At 48.1% G+C, this 27,323-nt stretch overlaps 1 protein-coding gene across 5 annotated transcripts in view; it reads right to left on the bottom strand.

Annotated features, from left to right (window-relative positions):
• GluClalpha (glycine receptor alpha 1) overlaps positions 1–27,323 on the bottom strand; it is a 398,335-nt gene that overhangs the window by 202,237 nt on the left and 168,775 nt on the right. For all 5 annotated transcript variants that reach the window (XM_050178334.3, XM_055070894.2, XM_050178330.3 and 2 more), the window contains one exon: positions 5,207–5,414. The gene's annotated coding sequence lies outside the window, so the exon portion shown is untranslated. The remainder of the gene's footprint in view (positions 1–5,206; positions 5,415–27,323) is intronic.

Raw genomic sequence — 27,323 nt, 5'->3', positions numbered from 1 at the left:
GTGGCGACGCCCCTTGGAACTTCCCGTAATAACTCTACTCGACGTCCAAATTCTAACAGACTCTGCTTGGGTGTACATAGCTGCGTATCAGTAAAGAAGAGTCACATTGGATTGTAATGGAACCAGATGCTTATCACAGCAAGTTCGGATAATATTTTCTCTTAATACGGTCAAAATAAATAAGAAAGAAGAACGCTTTCAGGATTCGTGACGCTACATCGATGCGGATTTGACGCGAACGTTTTGAAATAACACAATACCAGTACACGTTGATCTACTGCGCATATTTAGCGTCCTCTTAAATAAAATGCGTACAGAACGTCAATATAAAGTGACATATTGCTTGAAACCTGTTGCGATGTAATCGTAGAACGCTCAAAGCCTCGGTCTATGCCGAAACCCTCCACATAACCGTTGAAATTGTGACGACAAAGTTTTGTCCGACTAGTGCGCATCACAGCGCTCGCTAGGGGGCTCGCGAAAGTTTATTGTCTCGCAGAACGCCCACGTTGCGCTCAACTATACCAAAACTACTTGCGCCAAGGTGGACGCACGAGCCGTGCAGTTACATCTGCCGTCCAAGGGGACTCCCTCATTCTTCTTTTGGTTTTTTTCCTGCACCGAACTGCGAGAGAGAAGACAGCAGCTTTGTGTCGCCCGCCGCGAGTGGAGACAGAATCGATGCCGAGCTGCGGGAGTCCCGTTAACGACGCCGTTCGCCGATGGCCCGACCGTGAGCGGCGTTGGTGGCCGCGGCGACGGACGTCCAATGCGCCGGCTGCGGACCCGAAGATGCCCGATCGGACAGTTTCGTCACTTCTCTTCGTCCGCTTTGCTGCGCGTTTAGTTGTCTTTGTTCTCTTTCTTCCTCGCACTTCCGTCCCCGTCTTTATCCTCGCTATCACGGCATCGATAACGCGGATCCTGTTGAAAGGTCTCGAGAAGAAACTCTTGATGGAGGTGGAGTAACGAAGAGAAAGTTTTCGGCGCTGACGACCGCGAGCCTTGTTCTTTTTCTTTCTTTTTCTTTCTTTTTTTTTTTACACTTCAACCCTTTGGTTTCTCCCAGTCGTTAAATGATTCGGAAGTTCCGCACGTCTGCTGCAATAGCGTCCTGCTGCGGTAGTACTCGGCAGTTTCTTCCGTGAGTGTTCTGATGCGCCCTGTAATTGACCCCTGGAGCTCTGAAGCAGCCGCAGCCGAAACGTTAGAAAGTGCTGCTCTCTTGCTATTTTCTCAGAAGGAGAAATGCTGGCGAAGTTTTTATATACCAGTATTGTTTATACCAGCTCAAAAGGGTGCGTTGTCTAGAAAGCGAACGCAACTGTGCGCCGATCCTATTGCAGTGTTTACAGCGTCTGAACTGACGTTCTAACTGAAAGATAAATATTTCGAACAAAAACCATTCACATGACAGAAAATTCATCTTCAAATGACATTTCCATTAGTTCAGGCCTTCAGTCCTGTTCAGTCCTGTAACTCGTAACTTTCTGACTAGTGCTTGTACCAATTTACAGCTATTATTGATTGTGGTTGCTTCTTTCAACTAACTATAGGACTATTTATTGGTAGGCTATTTCACAATCAGAGCAGCTGACTGTAAAACCTTTAGACGCATCCTTTACGAGCGCTTTCAAGATTCCAAGCAATGATTTCAGTATTGCAGCATAATGAGCACAAGGCTGAAATGTTTTGCAGTGATGCGGCAAATTACGGTAGGTATTCTCACCGACAGTTAGTTTAAGACTCTGAGGACTAACACTTATACGCTGAAAGCATTACCAGATTGATGCAAAAAGAGAATTCTTTTTTTTTTAAATTATGGGGTTTAACGTGCCAAAACCACTTTCTGATTATGAGGCACGCAGTAGTGGAGGACTCCGGAAATTTTGACCACCTGGGGTTCTTTAACGCGCACCTAAATCTAAGTACACGGGTGTTTTCGCATTTCGCCCCCATCGAAATGCGGCCGCCGTGGCCGGGATTCGATCCCGCGACCTCGTGCTCAGCAGCCCAACACCATAGCCACTGAGCAACCACGGCGGGTAAAAAGAGAATTCAACATTCCGGTCATAGTTACACGTTCACTCGGAACTGTAATACACAGATTACGCATAAGCATAGCATTAACAAAGTGCTTTTCTTTGTCTTTTTTTTCTTCACAGGACAGAACGAACCACGCGTGCGGTGTGCTCTAGCTCGGAATGAGATTAATATATTGAACACGTCTTGCTGTACTGCGTTATTTATGCCCAGCATCGCAAAAAAAAAAAAAAAAATATTACGGTCCCACGGCCTCCGAGGGCTGGACATTCAGTTTAATGAGCCGCTACTCACTTACCAAGAAATCACCTCACACTATCGAAAAGGCAGAATGAAATACCGCTCCCGCACGCCAAACTCGAACGCGCGCAGGCAGCCGTGTTTCGAATGCTGCAAACGGACTCGTATCCGTCGCGAGGCCTACTAAGCCACTACAACTCAGAAATCCCGGCAAATTGCCCAGACTGCCCAGGACTCTATTGCTCACTCTCGCACATGCTTGGACAATGTACCGCGTTACCAGAGGGCCCTCTCTCCAGTGAGCCCGAATGGGAAGAAGCCCTCATAAGCCCGGACCTCAAACTCCAACTCAAGGCCGTCCAGAGATCCGAAGAACTGGCGGAGCGTCACCACGTTGCCGTCCCGACTTGGGCGTCGCCTACGGTTTCGGCCCAAGGAGCTCCCCGCGTGCGATCTTCAACGGCTTATTTCTCCTCAGGACCTCAATAAAGTTCTTGACTGACTGATTGACGAGATAAATTGTGTGCTCTGGACAAACGGCCACTCTCACTGGGAAAAATGTTGGGGCCATACACAACAACTAAACTGCAAAAGTGCGCACTTAGCGCCTTGAAAGAGTTTTTAGAAGTGACATGAATAGCAGGTAATTACTAGAGCGTTGTAATTATATTCTGTGGTTACGCACTAGAGTTTGATCTTTTGCGAACTGTCATTGATTTTAACTCCGTTAGAACCTGTGGTGTAGCGTTGTATACATTGTATTGTATTGTATTATATCTTATTGTATTGTATTGTATTGTATTGTATTGTATTGTAGGCCACTATAATTATATGCGACTATATACTGGCTGCATTGTGATTTGCCCTTGTTCTGCAATTTCTGTGTTGTGACGTACCACGCACCTACTTGAACTTTATATATATAGACCTGTATTTACCTTTTGTGTTGCTATAATATTACTTTTTTGTGTCTCTTTTAGCCGGACTATCTTTGATAAATACTGTCTGTCTTTATAGCTCGTTTGTTTGTTCTGCATGGCCAGTTTCTTATTATTAATGTTTGCCTGAAAGACAAGACACAGGGGTATCAGGCATCATGGGCACGACCTTAAACGTTAAATGAGAGGAAAGCACGTAAGGTTGTGTGACGGAGGACGTTTCTTATATTTGAAAAAAAAAAAGAAATAGAAAACATATATTTTAGAATGAAAATAGGGAGCAGTAGATCAATTACTGAGTGCCTCATTACATTATCGATAGAAAACTAATGGGCGAACTGTGATCAAGAAAGGCTTTACCGCGGCACTATAGTCTTCATAAGAGGGTTACAGCGCTGCGATGGGACACAACTAGCGTTATGGGGCAAAACAACGCAGCAAACATTACACTCGTAATGCGAACGCACACTCTTACCGTAATCGATTACTCTCGCGAGATTACGAGAAAGAAAGAAAAAAAGAGTGCGCGAAAACAGGGGGAGCGGCTGAAAGCGAAGGCAGAAGAAACAACAAACACGCAGCCGGCTAAGAAACACGCATAAAGAAAAAAGAAAGTCACGTAGGGAAAATACGGAGCGTCCGAGAGCAAACACTGTCGCTGGGCGACGGCTTTCATGCAGTCGTGGCGCAATATAGCATGAACACAGATTGATCACGACACCGAAACCCTAACTCGGCTTCAGAAACTGCTAACGCGTTTATGCCTCGCCATCCGTAAGTGCCAAGCCGGTCGGTGTGTACTCTGCTTCCGCTTAGCGTGGGCCTCATTGCGCCTCGTTTTCTTTCTACTTCTCTCTTCTATTTCTACTAAATCCTGGATTTTCTTCTTTCTGTAGTTTAGTCAGTGTTATCATGATGCACGAGCCATCAGTATATATGAAGGCGTTGGTCGGCATAAGCATGCCGCCTTGTTATTTTTTAACCGTTCTGCCGTGTGTGTTTTATTCGCAGACAAAACCTTTCGCGCCCATTATTCAGCGGCACAACGCAGTGTTGCGTGGAGATCGGGTCGGCTAGGTGGGCACACTAATGCACATGCCCGTCCATAAAACGATGATGGCCCTTTATTATGAGACGCTTCTTCTAAGCTCAAAGTGGTGCGACGAACAGCTGGCAAGGGGGACAATTAACGTCACTTCTTCGGAATTCGATAAAAAGACGCGAAGCAAACTGCAAGGCAGCCGAAATCATTCTGCGACATGCGTGATGCTTCACCGAACAACAATATATTCTGGATTCGGAGGTACAGACGTCCGTTAAATTTAAATAAAGCGCACGTCCGCATGTTACTGCAATCGTGCAGGCGTGTGCTCGATTGGACGGTAACGGAGAATTCCAACTAGTTCTGACGTCTTTGTTCGTTGACGCGAATCCTCGATCACTACGAAATAACGGACCATGCGCATTACACATACCAGTGTGAATAAGGCTTCTAATTTGTTAGACGCCACCGTAGAAAGTAATACAAAGGAAATGCTCTATGGCGTACGCTTCAAAGTGCAAGTTGGAAATGGAGCAACTGTGGGCACAGCAAGGCGCTGAATGGGAGGCGCATCGCAGACGCTAACCCACGTAAATGTCACGTCGAAACTGGAAAAGTTTCCGTTCGACTCGGCTGGTATTCTTGACATAACGTGGGGGAATCGCGCACTTCCGGGATATCCCGGCCGTGTAAGTTTGATGCGCAACTATGTTATATACACTCTGCAAGGGATATCTTATTTTGTTGTAGCACAGGCTGAACAACAAGGACAACAGAAAGGCACACCTGACACACACAGCGCTGTGTGTGTCAGATGTCGTCCTTTCTGTCGTCCTCGTTCAGCTTGCGCTACAACAAAACAAGATATGCCGTACCAACAAGCCCCTATAGCTATCCGCCGCAAGGGAGGCCCACGGAGGGTAAGGAGCCGCGTAGCGCGTACCAGAGAAGTAGTTCATTGTTGTGGTGATCGTCGACGATGTGTGGGCCGGGGCGCGCGTCGTCTCCAGGGGGCCGATCTCGTTCCCGTGGAGTGGCCAGCGCGGCGCCTTGGGTTTCGCTCAGCGGCCTAGGTCAGGGCGCCGGGCTCGGGCGGTCTCACGTTGGCCCGTGCGGCAGTACCGCAGCCGGCGGTGTGGCTCCTCCTCCTCCTGCGGACCACGAGAAAAAAAAAGCGCGAATCAATCAATCAATCAATCAATCAATCAATCAATCAATCAATCAATCAATCAATCAATCAATCAATCAATCAATCAATCAATCAATCAATCAATCAATCAATCAATCAATCAATCTGTTGTTAACTGTTACATATACATCAAAAGTTCGCATAATGGTCTACCTGGAACAATTCAGTGAGTTGTGGCAGGGGTCCGTAAGCTACAAAAAGTAAATATATATATATATATATTACACGGACCCCATAAGTCTATTGAAATATGCATACGTCACTCGGCCATCTCTATTGTTACATCTGTATACAGGGTCAGCAGCACGTTCCGTCCTAGCTCTGTCCGCGACTTTCTGTACGCCACCGCTCCAGGTGACGTATACATCCGCCCACGATTGCGCTTACGTTAATTACCTCTGCGTCCATTTTTTACCGCCCTAATAGATCAACGGCTACAAATTCCGTGTGTTCCACGCATTACGTGACCTGACCAAATCTACTTAGTAATCTTAATCAAAATAGAGCACCAGTTCCTCGCGTTTTCTCTCTCATCGTACGGCAGCGTTACTGCTGCTTCTCGGCGTTGCGCTTATCATTCACTGGTCTATCGCTCATTGTGCCCCGCACGTAACATACATAGTTCAAGTCCACGAAGACCAAGCACTTAACAGGTGGTGAGACAGGGAGAGAGATTCTGATATTCGTTTAGATTCAAGCTCATTTATAAAGAAGCACATAGGGGAACGCGAATTTCCCGAAAAAGGCAAATACGTTAGAAAAGCCCTCGACGTAAAGGCGCTCACAGTGCACACAAAATGAGGAAAGCTGGTTGGGCCACATTTTTGTCCACGAGCGATTTTGAAACGTTCGCAATGACATGGGAAGTCCAGAACCATCGTTCTTCCCTGTCGCCTGTGCAGGTTCGCTTCAGCACAAGCATACGCAAATGTGCGAAAGGCGTACAGAGACGCACTGCTCGCATTATGCACCACGCCTGAAATGTGGCGAAATGGTGAACATGCTGGCCTTTAAACCCACCGCGGAACAGAATTGCGCGGACGCCTTAATATATTAGAATTCACTGCTTTGTGGTAGGGCGATATAACGTTGACAGCTGCACCCGCCGTGTACAGTGAATGATGGAACTGAATGTTATGCGGTACCTGTTACCATTATAAAGCATCTCCCTTCTCTCTCTTCCCCTTCTCCCTTCCCCCAGCGTAGGGTAGCCAACCAAACTCCTGACTTGTTAATATCACTGCATTCCTTATATATATATCTCTCTCTCTCTCTGACTAGTACCGAGCGGGACATACGAGATAAATATTTAAGTTGTCTGAGTCGTCATTGCTTGATATGAACGACGGATATCTGCAACTTTGTTGGGCATTTTCCTCGTAGCAAGATTTAAAAACAGCTTATGGAAGTATAAGTTGTCTCGCGACAAAAAAAAAAAAAAAAAAAAAAAGGCGAATTGAACACGCCTTTGTTTACGGCGACCGAACACAAAACGTTCAACGTGATTTACTTCGTGTCGTAGATGTTTTCGTGGAACAATCGCATCTTCTGCCTTGAACAGAAACGCACAAAATATTTCAGCCTTAAATATAGGTTTCTCGATTAAGCACGCAATGTGACACGTGCGGTGACGCTACGAAGTGACGAGCGCTACCACTACAGTAGTTTGGAGCAACGTCCACACATTAGCGTGGGCGACAAGTAGGTGTGGTTTTGTACAGTGGATGTATTGTACACAATATCATCTATTCAGTATTTCTTAGTGTGCGCGTAAAATTAAATTTAAATGATTTCTTTCGTCGAGAACTCGTGAACAGTTTTATTTACTGTACATAAATGCGATAGCCTTCGTAAAAAAGAAAAAAAATAGTTCTGAAACGCTTTAAAAATTTTTCGTTTTTACCTCTGTTCTAGCTAAATGTAGAATTTCTGCTGAGAAGTTTCAGAACAGAATAGAACATCCACAAAAGAGCATAGATGACATTGGGGGTGCACGTATTTTTATTCGTTGTTAAATAACTATGCAACTAACATCGACGAAGAATAGATTCTAACAGCAGAAATAGCAGCAAGCGGGATCTGTGAACAAGTCTGTTCACAGGAAAAACAACTTGCTCCAGTGAAAAAAAGAAAAAAAAACATCTTTCTTTACAGCCTTCCACGACTGCACAAGAGCACTTTGTGCAAGACTGGCTCTCCGTGCCTCTAGCAATGCCAGCACACTGCTACGCTTACGCGTTCGACGACGCGTTATACGCGTTCGACGACGCTGAACATTCGCCTGGCGTGCTCATATAATTGCTGTCGCAATAAAGCTCACATTGGAGGGATCATCCCACGCTTTGGACGTTATGTTTTCAATATAGGTGCGCTTTCACGCATTTCTAGCTTTCGATGTTTCATTATTTTTTTCTGCCAACTGCGCCGATATTGGTAGAAAGAACGGTTGGCCGGTTGTCCATCGTCCCAGAATTCATGTTCACTCCCCTCTCTTCGACAATGCGAACTTCCTTGCTGAAACCAATCCGCAATCCTACGCGGTTCATAGATTTCACCGAAAGCGTCGTTTCCAGAAGAAGACTGGAGGCTGCATCGCGCCTGAGCTTTGTATATGAACTATTCGGTGCGGCCTTCATGTTAACAAAAAAAAAAAAAAAGCGCAGAAGTTGACGTCAAAACTTTCCCGCTTCCCAGAGGTTATAACTGCGAGCTATCGACGGTCGATTTACGAGGACGTTTACGCCTGAAGTGTGCACGTCATTCCTGTAAAGTTACAAGCCGGACGAAGGACAGGGTACACGGACATGTTTATGACTATCGAACGGCAAACTATCGTTGGCCGAAGTTTTCCTTTCATCTCACCGGGCGTGCCCCAGGGCAAACAAACCTCAGCGGCGAAATGATGAACCCTCCGGGGCAACGCAATGCCGTCAGACAGGCCTAAAGCAGAGGAACACCGGCGCAAGGAGCCTGCCTCTTCGCGTCAGTGACCGCGAGCACAAAGAGAGTGCTATAGTCGGGAGAAGAGGATCACACGCTTCGATGGGCCCGCGATTGCATCGCGAATGAGAAACTCATCGACTCTCACTGCGAGAGAAGATAAACAGGACGGGGTGCCAATGTTGGGGGACAATATACAGAGAAACTCCGTATACGGTAAAGAGAGGCTGAAAACCAACGTACCATAATGAGCAGTCTCACTTGCGCGCGCCCACATATAGACTAATCTAGAAGCACGTGGACTGCGTGAAAGGATTGAAAGAGAGAAAGAGAGAGAGAAAAAAGAAAGCAACGGAAGGGTGCGGGTGAGCAAAAGTTGAGAGAGAACGACGAACGGCCGCCACGAAACTGCGATGCAATAATCCGGCGCTGGAAGCGTATTAGGTCTAATCTCCGAGCGAGCGCGGACGACCTCGCGGTGAGCAGAGGGTTGCAGCGGCGTCCGCACCCTACCGCAATCAGCTCTGTGGCAGAGAGACGAAGTGAGAGAGTCGAATGAAAAAAAAAAGAGCCTAAAAGCGCTGACGACAGAAGAGAGACCTGGCGTGAGCGTCAGTTGAGCAGGATAGAACCTCAGACACGCTCTTCTTGGGGAGTGGTGGTGGGGGGGAGGGGCTCTGTACTGCGTGCGGGAGGTGCTCTGGTGACTCGACTGACCGCACCCACTCGCCTCTCCAACCATTGCGAGCAGCTTAGAACCGAGAAACGCGATGAGAGGAGCTGCGTCGCAGACTCCTCATCCTTTTCTTTTATTCTCTCCTTCTCGTTCCTTTGGCGCGGCAGCCTGGACCTTACAACTACAACAGAGGCAGTGCAAATATAGCGTGCTCGCGTGAGCATGAGGCAGCCGTCGCTGCGGTGCCGGCGGCGGCCCCACAAGCTCTGGTCGGCAGTAGCAGCAGCAGCAAGCATGCAAGCAAGCTCGAGAACTTGGCCTCAGCGCGGACGCCCGCGCGCGCTTACCGCGTCGGCGCGCTTCTCTCAAAGGGCGCGATCGTTTACATACACGGGCAGGCCAGGGGATCGGCAAACATTTGCCCCGGCTCACAAAAGGAGGCCGACCCTATATTGCTGGGGGCCGCGGAAGCGAAGCGATGCCGCCGAGCAGCCCCCCCATTTGCGTTGCTAATCCCGCCTCAGACTGCCGCACCAGCTCCTGGTGTTTTCCGTCAGGGGGCGCGCGCTCACGCTCGCACGAATGAACCACGCACGAACATACACAGAGAGACACAAGCGACGGTCGAAGTGCGGCGCACGGGGGCTCGGCTAGCCCGCGCTCGAAGAAAAGTTGCGCGGCTGCCGCGGGAAGGCCCCGGATGAAGCCGGCGAGCGAGTACGGAAGGCTTCGAAGGCGAGAGCAGAGACGGCAAGAGCACTTTCCGGCCCGGCACCGGGGCGCTACAAAATAGAGGGTTTTAAAGGCTGCTGCCATCCAGGTATACGGCGAGAAAGGAGCGAACTATAGCTGCGGCTGAGCGAAGAGGAGAGCTCGGGGTCGGCACGGCGAGAACCCGGAAAGCGGGGGCGGTGCGCGTATGCATATCAGCGCCATCCCCCTTTCCTGCGCCCCCCTCCCCGCTATCTCCGTGCGCGGCCCATTTTGGTCGGTGCTTTTATATCGCGGGCTGCGAGCGCGCATGCAGGGCCCCGCGGACCGCTTTCGATGCAAATGTGCGCAGCCCTTGGGCCGAGCCGCCTTTGCTGGCGCGTGTCCGCCGATGACGATGCGGCGGCCAGCCGGCGTTTTATTCGTCTTCTTCAGCCTGGAGAGGTCGGGTCGGCTGAGAGTGCACGATTGCCCAACTCGAAATGGGAAAAAGTGATTGAGCTTGGAAGGTAAACAAGGCATATCCAGGCCGGCATTGCGGGGGCGGGGAAGGCCGCACTGCGCTGGACTCTCGGCGAGCTACTTTGAGACGCGCTGCGTTTACGGTCGAAGTGCTCGACCGTGGACCATCACGCGGGACGTGAGAGCAAAGTTTACACGCTCTTTCGACACCATTAGGCACCTATAAGTGAATGCGAGAGTAATGCCATCGCAGTGCGTGCCTTTACTAACGCGCTACAGGAAAGCGCATCGCAGTAACGCTTCAAGAGGAGATTGGATTTATAACCATAATTACGTCGGACTCTAAGCGTTGCAGTTCTCACTATGCAAGCGAGTTACGCCACGTTATGTCGATGAAGGCTTTTGCACCAATAACATTAAAACGAGGCAACAAAGAAAGGACTAAGTAAGAGAAAAAAAGAAAATGTACGGAATTTGAAATTTAAGGCCGCAATTTAGTGAGAAGAAGTGATCCTATGACAACAACTGTTACATAGCGTGAAGCAAGGGAAATATATTGAAGCAGGCTGAAAGTACACTCAGCGGCAAAAGTTTACGTTGCACTTTCCAGACACATGTGAATTTCTTCTCGGTTAAGGCACGGCGTTTATAAATGATTCAGTGAATCACTGCGGAGATCTCGAAAAAGAAAGAAACTACTGCAGTTTGAAATTTTGAATTCGAGTGGCCAGGCTTCTCGGCAATCCAGCTTATTCCCAAATTCCATGTCCTTCAAACTTTCGTGCCCGACTGTGCTCTTTACCACTCGCAGCCGGCCTGCGCTCATCTTATAAAAGAAAAGAAAAAGAGACGAAAAGGGAACAGCGCGAGCCCTCGTTTAAGATATTCAATGTAAGGCAGTCGCATCTTAGAATAAGAGATGCTGTCTTTCATGTACGCCGGCACATTAATACAGTACAATGCGCTGGCGTATGGGCACCTACCCTCGCCATGAAGTAAACACTGACCCTAGCTGAGGTGCCTAAATTATTATTTGTTCTTTTGCAGAGCATAAAGTCGTAGGTTCGATCCCTGGGCGCGATGGGACATTACCATGGGGGCCAAGTGCTTTGAGAAAAAAAGAAAGAAGAAGAGATTTTCCAGTACCGAGAATGTTGTGCATGTTCAAATAATGCCAGGTTGTTAAAACTGATACGCAGTCCTTCATAGCCACTAGGTTATGTCTCATAGCAAAGCTGTGACATGTAAAAAAACTCGTCGATTATTAAGCAAACACGGCTACAGAGGTACATTTAGGTATTACTACACCAGAAAGCGGTACGACAGGCATAACAAGTTTTGTCGAGATTCGCGACAAATCCGAATATTCCTGCAGTCCGAATATTCTACCCCGATTGTTTGTGCAAACTGTGACGGGATTAAGATTTTTTTTCTCAGCTCCCAAGTGGCTTAATATTTTCAGCGCTTTTTAGGGTTTAATTGAAACGTCGTCGCTGAACCAGATGCTTGTGGCTATGCCTACGTCCGAACGCAAAGAACTGTAGGCGCGTTAAGCATTGAAAGTGCAGGCACTCGCCCGAGATATACCTTTGCAAATGGCCCCTGTTTCCTACTCGCCGTGTCGAATGTTCTAACGTCGATGTCCGCCTCTCTACCATCGCCAACGAATTAACGCTCGGCGCACTTGCATTGTGAAACGTTTTAAAGCGTGAGAAAAACTGTCATTGCAAACGAAAAGAACCCAAAACAATCGGAAAGGCTGTGTATATAACTAAACACTTGCTAACCAATTTGTAGGTCCGCACTTCGAATACAAACCCTCGTGGCACTGCCTGTGACTACTTTACAGCGGCAGTTGTTGTGAGGAGGTCCCAATCTTTAAGATCGGTGGATATGCTTTTTTTCTCCTTTAAACGTAAGTATAATTAATTCATTGTCAATATGACGACACGATTATCACCATTACTTAGAAGCTGCTACATTTGCCCCCTAGGGTGCCGTCATTCTACACCGCCATACAATGACACCCTAAACGCAGCTGGAAGGACGGCAACGTTGCAAAAAAAAAAGTATGTACGTATGTGCTAAATTTCTTATTTATCGAATATTTCCTACCGAAATGCGACTGAAGCCCGGTATTACTTCTTTTTTCGGGTGGCGCCCGACATGCTGCAAGCGACAGTTCCTACTGACAATGCTGCGCAATCCGTTAGCACACGGCTGCGTAACCCAAGAACTATAGGGACACTCAATCTAAGGTTGATGGTGCACGAGAATACTGTGCTGCCGTGCTGTGATATTTTGGTAATTTATGTTTTAGATATAGGTGCTGCTCTATGAAAACAATTACAAAAAAAAAGACCGCACCTTCAGGGAGTCTGCGAAGGAAAACTTGGTTGCTCAGAGCGTTTCACAAGCCTTGCAATTTTAGCGCCTAAGGGCGCAGCTGCCCAGCGGACAGGCAATCTCAAGCAGCTCACAGCGAAACATTGCTAAACGAAGTGTTGCTCGCAGCGTGGGCACTGCATGATCAAGCGCCGCAACACCTTTTAGGAGGCAAAGTATAGAACAGTCTCGACCCTCCACAGCCTATATAACCATCGTCTCGGACGCACAGCTCTATACGTCAGGCCCGAGAGAGAGAAAGTGGAATAAAAGCGTTGACAGATCGCAGTTACAGAATGAACGTTTCCCGACGCGTCCGCTGCACCGCGCAGTCTGCAGAAAAAAAAAATCAATAGAACAAAACCGGCAAATCTCCGAGGGGCCCTGAAAGGTCATTTCTCACAAGGACCAGCGTAGCGGGCTGTGCCTCTCGCGGTGCTGGTCTTCCCGTTCCGTTTTTCGTCCTCTTTCCTTCCACAGCTTCATTTTTTTTCTTGCTGTTCTACAGTTATTGGATGTCTTTACTCCCAATGGCACTCTCGATTTCGGTGATGGAGCCTGTTTCTTTTTCGAGCTCACACGTCGTCTCCATTACGTTATGACTTTTCGTCGCTGCAGCTGCTGTTTCACGATGTTGAGCTTAATTTGAAGGCGTGAAGATTCTTGTATTATGTATCGCGGGGGAATAACGACACGACACATGGGAAAAGCACTTGTAGGTCAGAAACAAGTAAAAAAAAAAAGGCTGCTGTAAAATTTCACTTGGAGCTTGTTGCGTTAACGCATCAACAATCGCCAACCTGCGTAGTGAGATGAGGATTTATGTTGTCGATATCTATATGTACCCGGCTATCTTTTCACAATTTGCTGAATTGATGCCTTTCAATATTTCTTGCTACTTTTGATGGTCAAAATGCTCGCTCGCCATGCCTTCCATGCTGGCGGTGACTTATTGCGCAATGACTTCATTGTCCCGTTTTCTTACGCGCTTTCAACTTTTCGTTTTCTTTTCGGTGCCTGACAGCCCGACGACAGCTCCTCTGGAGGACTGGTAGTATGTGAGCACACATTCAAGTGGTACTGCCTGCATAATACCGGTGTCACACGGTAACTCTTGATAGCGATTGAGTCCGATCCGGAACGAAATTCTCGACTGCGACTGGCTCCCTTCTACAGATCGAGCAAAGAAGCCAATCGCGACCGAGAACTTCAATCCGGATCAGGCTTGATCGCGATCAGAAGTGCGCCGTGTGACACCCGTATTACATATGCGTACTTTCATCCGAGGGTCATAAGTTACACGCACACACACACGCACACACAGACACATACATACATACATACATACATACATACATACATACATACATACATACATACATACATACATACATACATACATACATACATACATACATACATAAACACCTCATCCACCAATAAAATACCTTACGCTAGAACACATGTCATGCTACTACTAACAAGGTCGTCACATCCATACTGCGGTGTGTCTGTACGAACTGACTAATCTATGTATATAGCTGTGTGTGCTCGAGGTGCTGGTTGCGACCAAACAACGGCTCTTCAGGTGCACCAGTCATCTGTACTCTCAGGCATGCTGTACGCATTACCAATTTTGAACATACCACCTAGTTTGATGGCCCAACTGGAGCGAGATCATCGCATTGCCCTTCGACTAATGCTTGGATTACCTCGTGAGGCGCAATCTATTGCATTACTTACTGAAGCGCATCAGTTACCCCTGAGGCTGCAAGCAGATCAGAGAGCTCTATATCATATTGAGCGTCTGCACCGCACATCGAATGGTCAATCGCTCCTTGATCGTCTGATTCACCGCCCATTATCTCGCATGGGAAAAATGGCGGCATTATTTATGGATATCACTACCATTTATGAACATGCTGCTTCAGATACGTCTCCGCCTCCAAAAGGTATCACGAAACACGTATTCCCCATTTTCCTCACAATCCCTGACATGCACAAAAAGTCTGATATGGCTGTTTCGGCAATATTCCAATTGGCTCAGTCTCACTTGTTCGAAAAGTTTCGAGATTATCTTCAAGTTTTCACAGATGCATCTGTACACAACGACGGTCAAGGCACCTTCTGCAGCTTTTTACTGCCCTTCAACTCAAGTACGACGTATCTTTCAAATAACTCATCCAACTTCGTCAACAACTGCGGAACTAGCAGCGATTAATGCTGCACTGAAATACGTGCAAGATGAGTTAATTACATCGAAGGTTGTTATCTTTACGGACTCCCGTGCTGCCCTTAGCAGGTTACAACGCAGTGAGCTTGATTGTCCCCTTGTGCGCAGCATTAATGATTCTGCGAGCAAAATTACATCACGTGGGGTATCTCTTGTTGCTCAATGGATACCTTCACACGTAGGACTCGCCGGAAATGAAGACGCTGATCGGCTCGCTTCAAGTTGCGTTCATAACAACTGTGACTGCCCAGAAATTTTTTGCAAGCTTGATGACGCTCGTCTGCTGATTCGTCGCCACCTACTCAAGCAGCATCCAGATCAGCGCGTCGCAAATGGAACGTTCCCGCCCCGTGTTCATGGTCGAGGCTTGCCTCGTCACGCTAGAGCACAATTGCTCAAGCTGAGGGTTGGTTGCGTGAACATGCACGAACGTTTATACAGACAAGGCCTTGCGGAAAGTCCATTGTGTACGTCTTGTGGCTGCTACGAGACACTTCAGCACCTTATATTTGAGTGTCCCGCTTTCAGTGCGCAGCGCATGTCGCTAGTGAGAAACTATCATGTCCTTGGCCTGCGGTGTGCGACACTCGAGGAATGTTTATACCCCAGTGGCTGTGCATCTAAACGGGATCAGGCCCATCACGCCCTACTAGCATTTATAGAACTAACTAACTTAGGTTCACGTTTGTAGCATGAACATTCGACATTCCGTTGTAGCGTGTCCTTCAGTGACCGGCCCTACTGTGTGTGATCAGTACTGTACCCTAACGCTTCTTCCTTCGAAGATGGGAGGTGGCGGGTTCAAACACCTTATAGTGTACATTGTGAACCGACTACCGCTGAAACGGTGCTTACGTGCAGCTTTACTTGGCGTCTCATCATGGAGAACGCAATTAGCCGCATAGCGAACTAGCCATGGATGTGGTTAATAATTGTGGAGGCTGTCCGACGCAGCGTCACTTTAATTGCGGCTGCAGAGTTCTACTTTAGTCTTTAGATTTGTCCTGTTGCAGCGTTCTACTTTGGTCTTTAGATTTGTCCTGTTGCTCTCTTTTCCTCTTTTCTTTTTTCCTCCCCTCCTTCCTATCTTCCATTTCTGTGTTGCTGTCACCTCCCTTCAGAAGAGTAGGCAGGCGTTGTGCCCTTTCCGGTGGCAGTTGCCAGCCTGCTCCTCGCTTTCCCTTTCCTGATACCTGTGAATATGTGTATATGTGTTCGAAAGAAATAATAATAATAATAATAATAATAATAATAATAATCACTACATATCCCGCGAACTTCAGCCATGAGGCTTACGTCCCCGCCACGGATCTGGCAGCCCTGCGTGTAGCTCCCACTTACGTAGTCCTATAGACCGTTTTTTCGTAGGCGCCGCCATATTGTGAACGCAGTGGCGCCGCCTATGAGCAGCGCCATACTGGCTTGGGTGAAAGCGGTCTTTTGCATGGCAGGTATACGCTCGGCGGTAGGTTCTGGCGTTTGTTTTCGCGGTCGTGCGGTCTGTTTAGTACGACGTGCGTCTTCTACGTGGTAAACGGTTCTGTGAGACGTGCTGAAGTAGTTTAAGGCGTCATGGCCGGAATTTCTGCTGGCGTTGAGGTGGACGGAACACGCAGCGCGATGTGTGCGCGCATATTTTAGCCTACAATCAGCCTCAGGTATCAATTGTGTATTTATGAATGTTCCAATCACTGATGTCACCTTATTGCAGTATTATCCTCTATTTCTGAGCTGCGGTTTAGGAGCCATGAAACATACGCGACGATTGTAACAGCATGGGTACCATTCTGCTACGATAGGCCGGAGCTGTGATGTTATACTTTGACAAGCGTTCAAACTTTTCGCTGCAGGTTACATTGCGTGACTACTTCGTTGGATGGATGAGGTTTCCACCCATGAATAAAATAGTTTTGGCTAGTAATAGCAGCATACCTTACAGTCTGAATTAAGCTTGCCCAGCAAAGCGACCGTTTACGAACTGCGCCAGCGTCCTAATTAAGCAGTAGTAGGTGCTGGATTACAGATATTTTTGTTCTATATAGCGCATGGTCCAAGCATACGGCATCGGCGGTTTTATATTTATAAACGTTGTGCGGCGTTAGCCCGTTTTCTCTTGCTTGTTAGAGAAAGAGGATGATAACCGAATTTTTTTTTCGGTTGTGTTCGTTCAGTTCTCTACGACGCACTCACACGTATTACGGAAATTTTGCGCTCAAAAATAGCCATCGCATTATTTTTATGCGAACCCTCTCATATATTATGGCTGTATACAGGCCAAAAAGGCAATGCCGAAGCACACAGCTTATATATGTATCGTGCTGGCTCACCAACCGCAGTGATCGCTGTGTTGAGCAGCGCCATGGGCCTCATGCAGTAAAGCTAGCGTAGACATATGGTAATTTCAAGCATACTAGACTTGAAATGCGTGAGAACGATGCCGGTGTATCACAAATATTTGATAGCGCCTGCCGCCCAGATGTTTCGTGGTTGCCTTAGGTTGGCCGTGCACGAGCATGCGCTCTTATGTTTTACTCACTCCCTACGCCAATCGATCAGACAGTGAGCTGATTTACCATTTAATGCTGCTAATACAGAGATGCCGGTTTTCTTTGTTGAATTAAAATCGATATAAGCAATATAGTAAACAACACATACACGCACCGCGACTGATAATGCGCGTACACCGCGGCTGATTATGCGCGTCACATTTTTGCGCCCCCGAGACATATTTCTGCCTGCAGTAGTTACCGATGCACCGAAAGGCTTCCCTGACGACCTTATATGAACGAACATGGCGTAAATTTCACAAAGTACGATTTAAAACATCTCGGAATCGTTCCACAGCACGCGACAGCAATACTTTCAAGCAGCGCCGCGCCGGATCGCCCAAGCCAGAGAGGAGGAAAGGCTCTCCGCGCGCCCTATCCTCCTCGCCCGATGAAACGGTCTATAGTAGGCGGTGAGCTCCTGGGTTACCTTAGCAGACTCACATCCTTTACGTGGGTGCGCGCTAATGACGAGCTTATAATCGACACCAGCTCTTTGTACAGTGAAGACTCTGTTACGCTGAACTGTGCATATCTTTGCAGTGGCTGCCCTCTCACTGTGGTGTATAGCAGGGCCAAAGTGAGGCAGTGAGCCAAAGTATACGGAGATGTGACATAGGTACACAGATGTGACGGAGCCGAGTAAGTGGCACAAGCGGATGCCCGTTGAATATTCAGTCGACGAACAGAGTTCTTCTTTAAAAAAAGGCAACATAACATGCCGCAGATATGATGCGACACGCATGGCACCGCCGCTCAAGCGCTAGTCGAGACAACGGGTGCTGCACCGAAAGATGGCGCGTCAATGCAGTTCGGCACGCGTTCCCATGGTCCGTATACTTTTGCCCACGGCTGCACACAGCGACTGCGCAGCTGGTTTAGCACACAACTGCCGATACATTTCTGTATAGGAGCCACGCATCAGCTAACGTATTTTGTTTCGCACAGCGTGCGCCGTGCGTTCTCTGGAGCGACTCAAAAAATTGGAGGACGCTTAAGCTTCGCCTTCAAGAGTGGAACGCGATAGCGTTATCGCACCCCATTCGCACCACCGACTTATTCGTTCGGCATGCTCTTGATTCACACAATGACACGCGGTGAGCGCCGAGCAACACAGCGTTCGGCCCGGCAACGAAATATGCGCCTGAGCGAGCGGAACGAACCAAAGAACTCGGTGTCTCGGAGGGAGAAACGCTCTACGCGAGCCAAACGTCGTGATCGGCACGGACAGTCGGGCCGCGACGCGCCATGAAGGCGGACGCGATCATGGGGCTGACGCCTCGATGGGATCGTCCTCTATCTCGCTTTTGAGCACCACGCAGACGCACGACTCCTCGCCAGCAGCACGGCACATTTCGCAGGGGACGCTTCCCACCAGACGCGCTACGGCGCAGCGATCACATCAGAGGCGTCCCGCATCGGACGCTGCACCTAGGAATCACGCTGTGAGCGTGTAGTGATTTTTTTGGATGAGAGGAAGAGAGAAGTGCAGTGCCGTAACTGTCTCTCAAAGGAGGACACCTCAACAGCACTGCACAGGGTAAGGGGAGTGGGGAGAAAAAGATCAGGGAGAGAAGGAAAGAGAGCGGATAAAAAACATGACAAGAAGGTTGAAGAAGTAATGCGGGGCTCACAGCCGCGCTCTCAGCTGTGTTTCAACACAGAAGTCAAGGAGGGCAGCAAGCGCTCTCTTGACGATGGAGGCGTGGGCTGCAGGAAAGAGGAGCTCTCCCTCCGTGTCGCAAGGCAGTCCCACTCGACAATATGATGCACGCACTTATTAAACGCAAGGGTATTGGGGCATCCTCGCACCGGTCCCCGCACGGCACCAATGCGCTCAAACGAGACGAAGGAAAGAGGCGGGCGAATGGCGCGCCACCTGTCGGGGCAGCACCGTACATAGTGAAGAGGGGCTCTTCTGTGTTCGCCGCAAGATGGCTCTGCGTGCGCGCCAAGCGCAGAAAAAATGTAGCGGAAATGTACTTCGCTACCCGTTTAACTGCGACTTCTGTAATTTACATGTTCATAATTACCGATATACACCGCAGTGTAACTTTCTATGGCACGTTTCTAAGGCAACATCGCATTCACTAGAGGCGCTTTTGTCGCGATTTCAACCATCGAACTCATGGCTGAGTGGTAGCGTCTCCGTCTCACACTCCAGAGACCCTGGTTCGATTCCCACCCAGCCAATCTTGCAAGTTGTTTTTTATTCATGAAGTGCCTCCCGAGATTTATCGCTCACGGCCAACGCCGCCGACGCCGACGACACCGGCTTTTCTGCGACACGAGCTCCTTAACGCTGTCGCGTTAAAATATAAACGTTTTCGAAGTCTCATCTCACCCACATCGATGAGACCGAAGGAAAACCATCGGCGTTCGTAGGGTCAAGTTTGTTGTTCCGTTCCGCTCAGACCAGTGCGAGCACCATGGTTGTGGTGTGCTCACAGCTCCTCAGCAGGAACGTTGATGTGTGCGCCTTAACTCTCATGCCAGCGGTGGTAACGAAAACGCTGCCCTGGCTCCGACAGAGAAGTTTATTGAGCAAAGCGTGATGATGCGCGTCCTGTTGGCTTCGTCGTTTTTACAAGAAAACGCGCTGCGCGTCTCTAAATGCCCTCCGAGCCTTCCCTCGCGGGCCGCGCGTGTGCCTTCGATACCGCTACAGCACGACGGCAACTGTACCGACGTCGCGAACCCGTCACATATTTCTGTCTAATTGCTATCGCAATAACAGCGTCGGTGTCGCGAGTTCTAACCCGGTCCAGCTGACTGCATTATGATGGGTCAGAGAGCAGAAGCCTCCCCATGCTGCGCTTTCAGTGCCCGTTAAAGAACGTTTTCTAACTTTTATAGATAAATTACATAAGAGCGAACTTTTAGCTTTGACGTTTATAGGCAGTTGCATAAATTCGATTTTATATGGCCCCCAATCCGGTATATGTGTTATTGTTGGCTAGCGTGGAGCGTAACTCACAGCAGTCGAAATGTTTCGTAAGCGTACCGCCAAGGGAGCCTCTGTACCATTCCATGCACTTTCACTGACGGGGAGAAAGAGAGACAAAAAGAAGAAAAAGAAGGAACTGCAGCATTCATGAAACGTCGTGAGGGGACCACTTTAACCCCATGGAGCAATGTCAAGCACGTGTAAAGTGACACTAAACGTTGCCGTATCACAGTTTTCCTTGCTTGGGGGGCAGCGCACCGTACAGCGTAACCAGGGCGTCAGTCATCGCTGGCCGATAACGGCTCTGCGTTGTGTGCACAGCTTCCCGCTTCTCTCTCCCCCCCCCCCCCCCCCCTCCTCAGTCCCTCTATTTCGCTTCCTTATATTGAAACCCTTCCGGACTGCTATTTATGACCGTTTAACTTCAGCGTTCCGCAATTGGAGCCGGTGCTTCGAAAGCGCTCCTTCTAAAAATTGTAGCCTCCCATAAAACCTCAACGCATCGTCCCTCCGCCTCCTTTCCCAACAGCCCCCCCCCCCCCCCCCCCGCCCGAGTCGTTTGTCTGCCCCTTAGCCCTGGGCACTCCGGCTTCGTTGCCTGCGTTCAAGCTATATCGCGGGTGTCTTCTTCGACGAGCTTCCTGCGGCCATTTCCGCCGCGCCTTGCGCAAGTTGTTGCCATGGTGGAGGCGGCGGTGGTCGTCGTATAGTCGTCCATTTACGCGAAAAAGGCGAAAGCCGTCGCCGCTGGGGGTGAAATGAAAACGTCGCTGCGAGACGACATCACCGTTTGTCAACACATTAATCTTTTTTAGCTCTTTATTTTATCTTATATTTATTTTTGTTCTCTTTACCCAATCACGAACGTATTTTTGCTGCTTTGTTCTTCCGTTATAATACGGTGGATTGCAGGACATTTCCACCCTATACTGCAGCCTTCTATCTTCGGCATGGCTCGCCAGTCTTGCTTACCACTCATGTAAAGTATTATTGGGGCAACCGTTACGTATGTTGCCATTCACCATGTTACACATATTACAACACGTCGCCTCGCACCGAAATTGCCTGCAATCTGATCTTGTAAATTTCCCTCCAATCTACATTCTCTGTGGTTCCTGCCAAAAATCACCATAAATGCAACGCCACCAATGCTGCTAAGGTTATCTAAGGTGGGAGGATACATGTAATCTCTAAACGTGGTATTCTGCGCATTCATAAGGATTCTGTATTTGGTACGGCTCGGCAGTCTTGCTTTCCACTGTCTAGCATTATTGCGGTAACCATTGTGTATGTTACCATTACCATGTTATACATGTTACGCGTCTCGCGCCAAAATTGCCTGTAATCTGTTCTTGTAAATTTCCCTCCAATCTACATTATCTTTAGACCCTGCCAAAAATGACCACAAATGCAACGCCATGAATGCTGCTAGGGTTACTTAGGGTGAGAAGATACATGTGATCTCTAAACGTGATACTGCGCGCATTCATAAGGTTCAACGCGAGAAATGGTCACGCATGGTTTCCCGACGTGGCTTCTTCGCAAATAAACAACAAGGCACAGGAAACGAACGCAAAGGAAGGAGCAGACACAACACAAGCGCTGTTTACTTCTTCCTTCGTGTTCGTTTCTGGCACGCGGTTGGTTATTTGACACTAATAAATACCCACTCGCCCAGTTTTCCATCCTCTTCTTCGCAAGTTGAGCAGTTAACGCTGACAAGCAACATTCCCGCGGACGATATGGGAGTGGGGCACACATGGAACGTGAAGGATGAGGACATTGGCGCGGTTACAAGCCCTGAAGACTCGTTCGTCCCCGGCGCCTCTTTCTCGGACACAGCGTACGCGTCGTATCGCCATTGTTCCAGGCGGTGTCCTTCTTGCAGTTTCAGTATTTTATCTATGCCCTTTCCTTTTCCATCAGCCAGTTTTTCTTTTGTGAACTTTTCGTTCTCTTTTTTCTATTTTTTTTTTAGTGCAGGGTATTATGGTCACCGGGGTCATCCTTGTTCGCAAGGCGCGAGTGTCCGGGATGACGACAGCGTGGAGACGACAAGCAGGCAAGAGAGATGCGCGCAATTTCCAGCGGCGACCCTGCGACGTAAATCTCCGGCCACTTCTCTCTTTCACGAGTGGCAGGAAGCTCCCTGGTCGGTCCTCCTAAAACTGGGCAGTATTACGGGAGGTAGCAGTGTCGGCGGGGGCCCGTGATGTGGAGGCCGAATGTTTATGACCGCATTCGCGAGTAACGACGTGCTGCTAGGTGCGTTTCTCTGGTGGTGGATCAAGCATGTAGTCATAGAGCTTCCAACAAAAATCACTAGAGCTAACTCTGGCGCCACTGTTTACGGCAGCTGCAAGCATGGGGTGCTTCAGCCTGCGTGAAAATGATGAGTAGTGCATGGATTTGCCTAAATTTCGTGCTTCTGCTTTCAACCAGATTTTAGACTTCGGGAAGTGATCACGTTCAGCAAACTCTTGAAATATAAGTGCAACAATTCACTGTGCTTGTGCTTGGGCTGAGAGTGTTATTTTGGATCCTGAATTTAGGAAAATAACATTGCTTCATAATTTACGCCAATGACGGCAGATAAAGCCTAGGAATAACGCCAGAAGAACGTATGAAGTCACAGTTCACGAACATCAGACGAATCCGTGTATTCCAATTCGAGCTAAGCGATCGCAGCACCAGAGCTCCCTCCAGGTATATTGGTAAGAAACTCTGCGCCTAGCAACTAGGTTGAACCCTCGCTGCAGCTTCAGTCTGTCAGTTCACGTCATGATAGTCTATAGTTGATATAACGCGAGAAAATACGGCATTGTCGACGTTTATGACCACCACGGGAAGCTTGAAGAGCTAGGCACGGAATACTGGCGGCACCACACTAATGGAAGGTGCCAGGGTTGGGGTACAAGTTACGGCCTGCTACGGTCCCGTTGTGACATTTAAAAATCCGCACGTACGTAAATATCTCATTGGTAAATGCAGCAGAACGTTGTTGTACTTGCACACACAGTTCAAGTGTGTATACCCGCCGTGGTTGCTTAGTGGCTATGGTGTTGGGCTGCCAAGCACGAGATCGCGGGATCGAATCCCGGCCACGGTGGCAGCATTTCGATGGCGGCGAATGTACTTAGGCTTAGGTGCACGTTAAAGAACCCCAGGTGGTCCAAATTTCCGGAGTCCCTCACTACGGCGTGCCTCATAATCAGATCGTGGTTTTGGCACGTAAAATCCTGTAATTTAATTAATTTATTTGAAGGGTGTATGCGTTGAAAATGTATTTCATATATGATAAAACTAAAGATGTTAGTTTAGGGCATGCGTGTCAGGCAGTCATTAGGCTTTTATTAACTGGTTCCCCTGCCAAAGTTTGAGAAAGCCCTTACTTAGCTAATCAGCAGACCGTTCAATCCTGCAAGTGCCTCGTCTTTAATGGACTTCTTCACTGCATTGTAAAATGAAGACAACTTTAAGAAACATTATAATTGAGTGTCTTCAACTTGCACAAACCAAGAATCCGTACCATTACTGCGGCGTCTAGTTGAAGAACTGCATAAAAATTCTATCACAATCTTTATTGCAGTAGCCCATAGACAAAGTTACCTAGAAGCCAGTATAGAAAAAGAAAAAGAAACAGAATGCACATAAGAAATCTAGTCTTTAGGATCTAATGTCTATAAAAGAGTGGTGTAACAAGATTTCTCCTAGCGTGATATTTTTCTCACTTTTGTTAATATGTCTTTCTGTAGTGAGAAGCCCATTTTGGAGCGTAATATTCCAAACAAGCAAACGAAGAAAGCTAGACGGAGCAAACGATAAAATGACAATATCGCTTATGTTTCATAACAAATATCCAGAAGATTTCTTGGCAAATATTTTTCTCTTTTACTTGAGAGAACTAAAAATCGGGAGCAGGCTTATGTAAAGATATAATAACAGGCAATAACACCGGGGCTTCGTCTATAACATCACCGTAAATGGGCAATTTCATTTCTGCGTCCCTGAAGCGCCTCTGTGGATTCTCTCGGCAAATACTTCCCAGGCTGCAGCGCTAACAAAAATACCAAACACCGCTCGTGTGTAAAGTGTGCCGAAGGCAAGACACGGTGGCAGACGGGTCAAACGGTTTGCTCAGCTGACATGCCCATTGGGTAAATTGATGAGTTGGTAGTATTTGCATTACGGATTTTTCATTGCGAGCATGGATTATGGTAGCACAACATTTCTTTTTTTTTTGGGGGGGGGGGGGGGGGGGGAGGGGTCTCTCTCGTTTTCTCGGACTCTTTCTACAGCCATCGTCTGCAAACATTCTTGTCTGCCCACAGTCCCGACGTGCTATACGGATTCTGACGGAGTAAGCAGCGCACACAGATGTCGTCTGCTTTCACTGGCTTTAACCTCTTGTTTTTTTCTTGCGTCTGCTATTTCTTGTTTCACCTAAGAAGGGGCGAAGAGATGTACGAGGCGTAAGGATTGTGAAAGAACAGTCGTGCTGCGCTTTGCTCTTTGCCGCATCTTCCGACAAAATCCCCGAGCATTCCCTGCCATTCTCTTTTACTTCTTTTTTCATTTCCCCGCTGGCTAAGTCCAAGATCAATAAAGCGCGTCTCCGCATTTCCTCCCTCGAGCAAAGAAACACACAAGGAATTTCTGCGAACGTAGGTTCCATCCAGTTTGCCTGCGCCCCGACGTTCACATTCCGGCGCGCCTCCTCCTTACTCTCCACCGTCCCCGCTGAAGTGCGTGATGGTTACGTGCTTGTACCATCTTACGTTCGAGAAGAGGACGAACTGGGCTGCGGAAGTAACGAAGTCTGAAGTTTCCACAGCGCCCGGGTTGCTCCGACGCGTGTCCCTCCGATGCGCGCGCGTCTGGAGAGTGACCGCCAACCCGTTCGTCGTTGCCGCTTCTCCTATTGCTGTGTACACTCACTCTGAGAGCAGTGCAGGAAGAACCGGCTAAAAGGGGCCCAGCAGCGTTTTTCCCCTCTGCTTTATTCTCTGTTTTAGTGCGTCTTCGTAATCTCTCGCCGACTGGGCTGCGTCCGAATGTTTCGCGTTGTGCAAAGAAGGTTGAAAGCAAAACGTTCTCTTGCTTTCTTGCACGGGACAGCAGGACGAACACGTTCTTCAGATACGACAACGCATATGCCGCCATATAGTGTCTTCTGACTCACTCAATGTCTTACTCTTGTTCAATAATTTCTTCTCTCTTTCCCCGTGTAGGGTAGTGAGTCGGACATACGTCTAGGTGACTTCGCTTTCTTTCCTTATCTCTCTCTCTCTCTCTCTATCTGCGCGCATTAAGCCGTTATGTCGCACTGGCATTCCGAAAGCCGACGTGTTTCAGTAAGAGACTTGGCTATGCATAGGTTTTGAAAGAATGATTTCAGGTGAGAACGACTGTCTCTTAAACGAGAGCCAGAGCGCAAAGCTGCTGTAATAGAAAAGAGGTTGTGGTGAACATCGCGCACGTAGATTCGCACGGCGGTTGTGACTGAAAAATGGAGCGTTTAGGCACGTATTTTCGCTTCCTTGAAAAACAACAAAACATCACACACACACACACACACACACACACACACACACACACACACACACACACACACACACACACACATATATATATATATATATATATGAGTTCTCAACAAGGAACACAGTGAATAATATGTATTAAAGGCCCATTGCTTTTGCTGGCACTCGGAATGCGTTTTCTGGAGCGACCATCACACCCCTCAACAACAACGAATATGGCTAAATAATCTGCATCCGACAAGAATGAGCTCAGTATCAAAACGGAGTTATTGTGCTTGTTGCAAAACAAACTGCTTGTTGCGAGTACAGCGCCTGCATAGCTTTCTTTATATATCTTGCGTTAATCCGACGAAACAGTTCGTGCATATGACCAGTTATGAATTGGCACGAAATATCGACGCAGTATACGTACATGATGTCTTGAAATTGGTGTCTTTGCATACAATGTACAGTACCCGCCTGGGCGTAAGCAGTTCGTTCAAGGCAAGCTTAATGATGCGTGACAACCTCATCCAAAGGGAGGTGACAGGAAAAGCCCTACAAATGATGAACTTCAACCTTGTAGATCAATGTTCCCGGCATCCCTCTATAGCGGATGCGCAGCTTAGTCAGTATTGACGGTTTTGAGTTCTCGCGCTTCATTAAAATATCTCTAGGCTTTTGATGCGATTGGCATTCTTAGGTTGTTTCACGAACTTTCCAAGGGCTGCCAGTCTATGTCTCTAACAGTTTTCCCGCGATCATGAATTCGAAACCAACTGTCGGAACAACTTGGATCACTTGACATGCGACACAGGTTGTGTGATACTGGATATTTGCCGCTGTTCAATGAACCGCTTTGATACCAACTAGGCAACTGGCAGCAATCTGCCACTGGCTATGTTCCGAACTTGAACAAACCCCACTCACGTAAACTTACGTCAATGGGTATTTGCTGCGCTCATCTACGAACTCATTCGACGCCAACATGGGTAACTGTGCATCTACAGGTCCTCTACGAACCTCTTTGATGCCAACCTGATTTGGGAGACTTGGCACGTGCCTATGGGTATGTGTCGTTCTTTAATAAACATCTTTGACGCCAACTTAGGTCACTGGGTATGTGCGATTCTTCAGTGACACAGCAAAAACAACAACAAACAAGCCACCAAACATACAAACACAAGAAGAACCCTTTAAAACGTCTGCGGTGTTAGGCGGACCCGAACCCGCGTCATATATTTTCCAACAATCGTCTCTGAATACATATTCAGACGCGTGCCACACGCGGACTTCATGGCGGGGCCGGTAGATGGCCCAACGTGCCTGAATAAGAAGCGTGATAGAGGAGCCAGGCTGCACACAAGCCTCTTGCATGACGCATTTCGGAAGTGTCACCGCGGTTTGTCGCTACATTGCTTTAATGCTGACCGCAAGTCCCCACCCATC

Source organism: Dermacentor andersoni, chromosome 5 (genome assembly GCF_023375885.2).
Source record: "Dermacentor andersoni chromosome 5, qqDerAnde1_hic_scaffold, whole genome shotgun sequence".
Classification (NCBI taxonomy): Eukaryota; Metazoa; Arthropoda; class Arachnida; order Ixodida; family Ixodidae; genus Dermacentor; species Dermacentor andersoni.
Note: the sequence above shows the minus strand (reverse complement) of the source record. Positions and strands in the feature narration are given on the sequence as shown.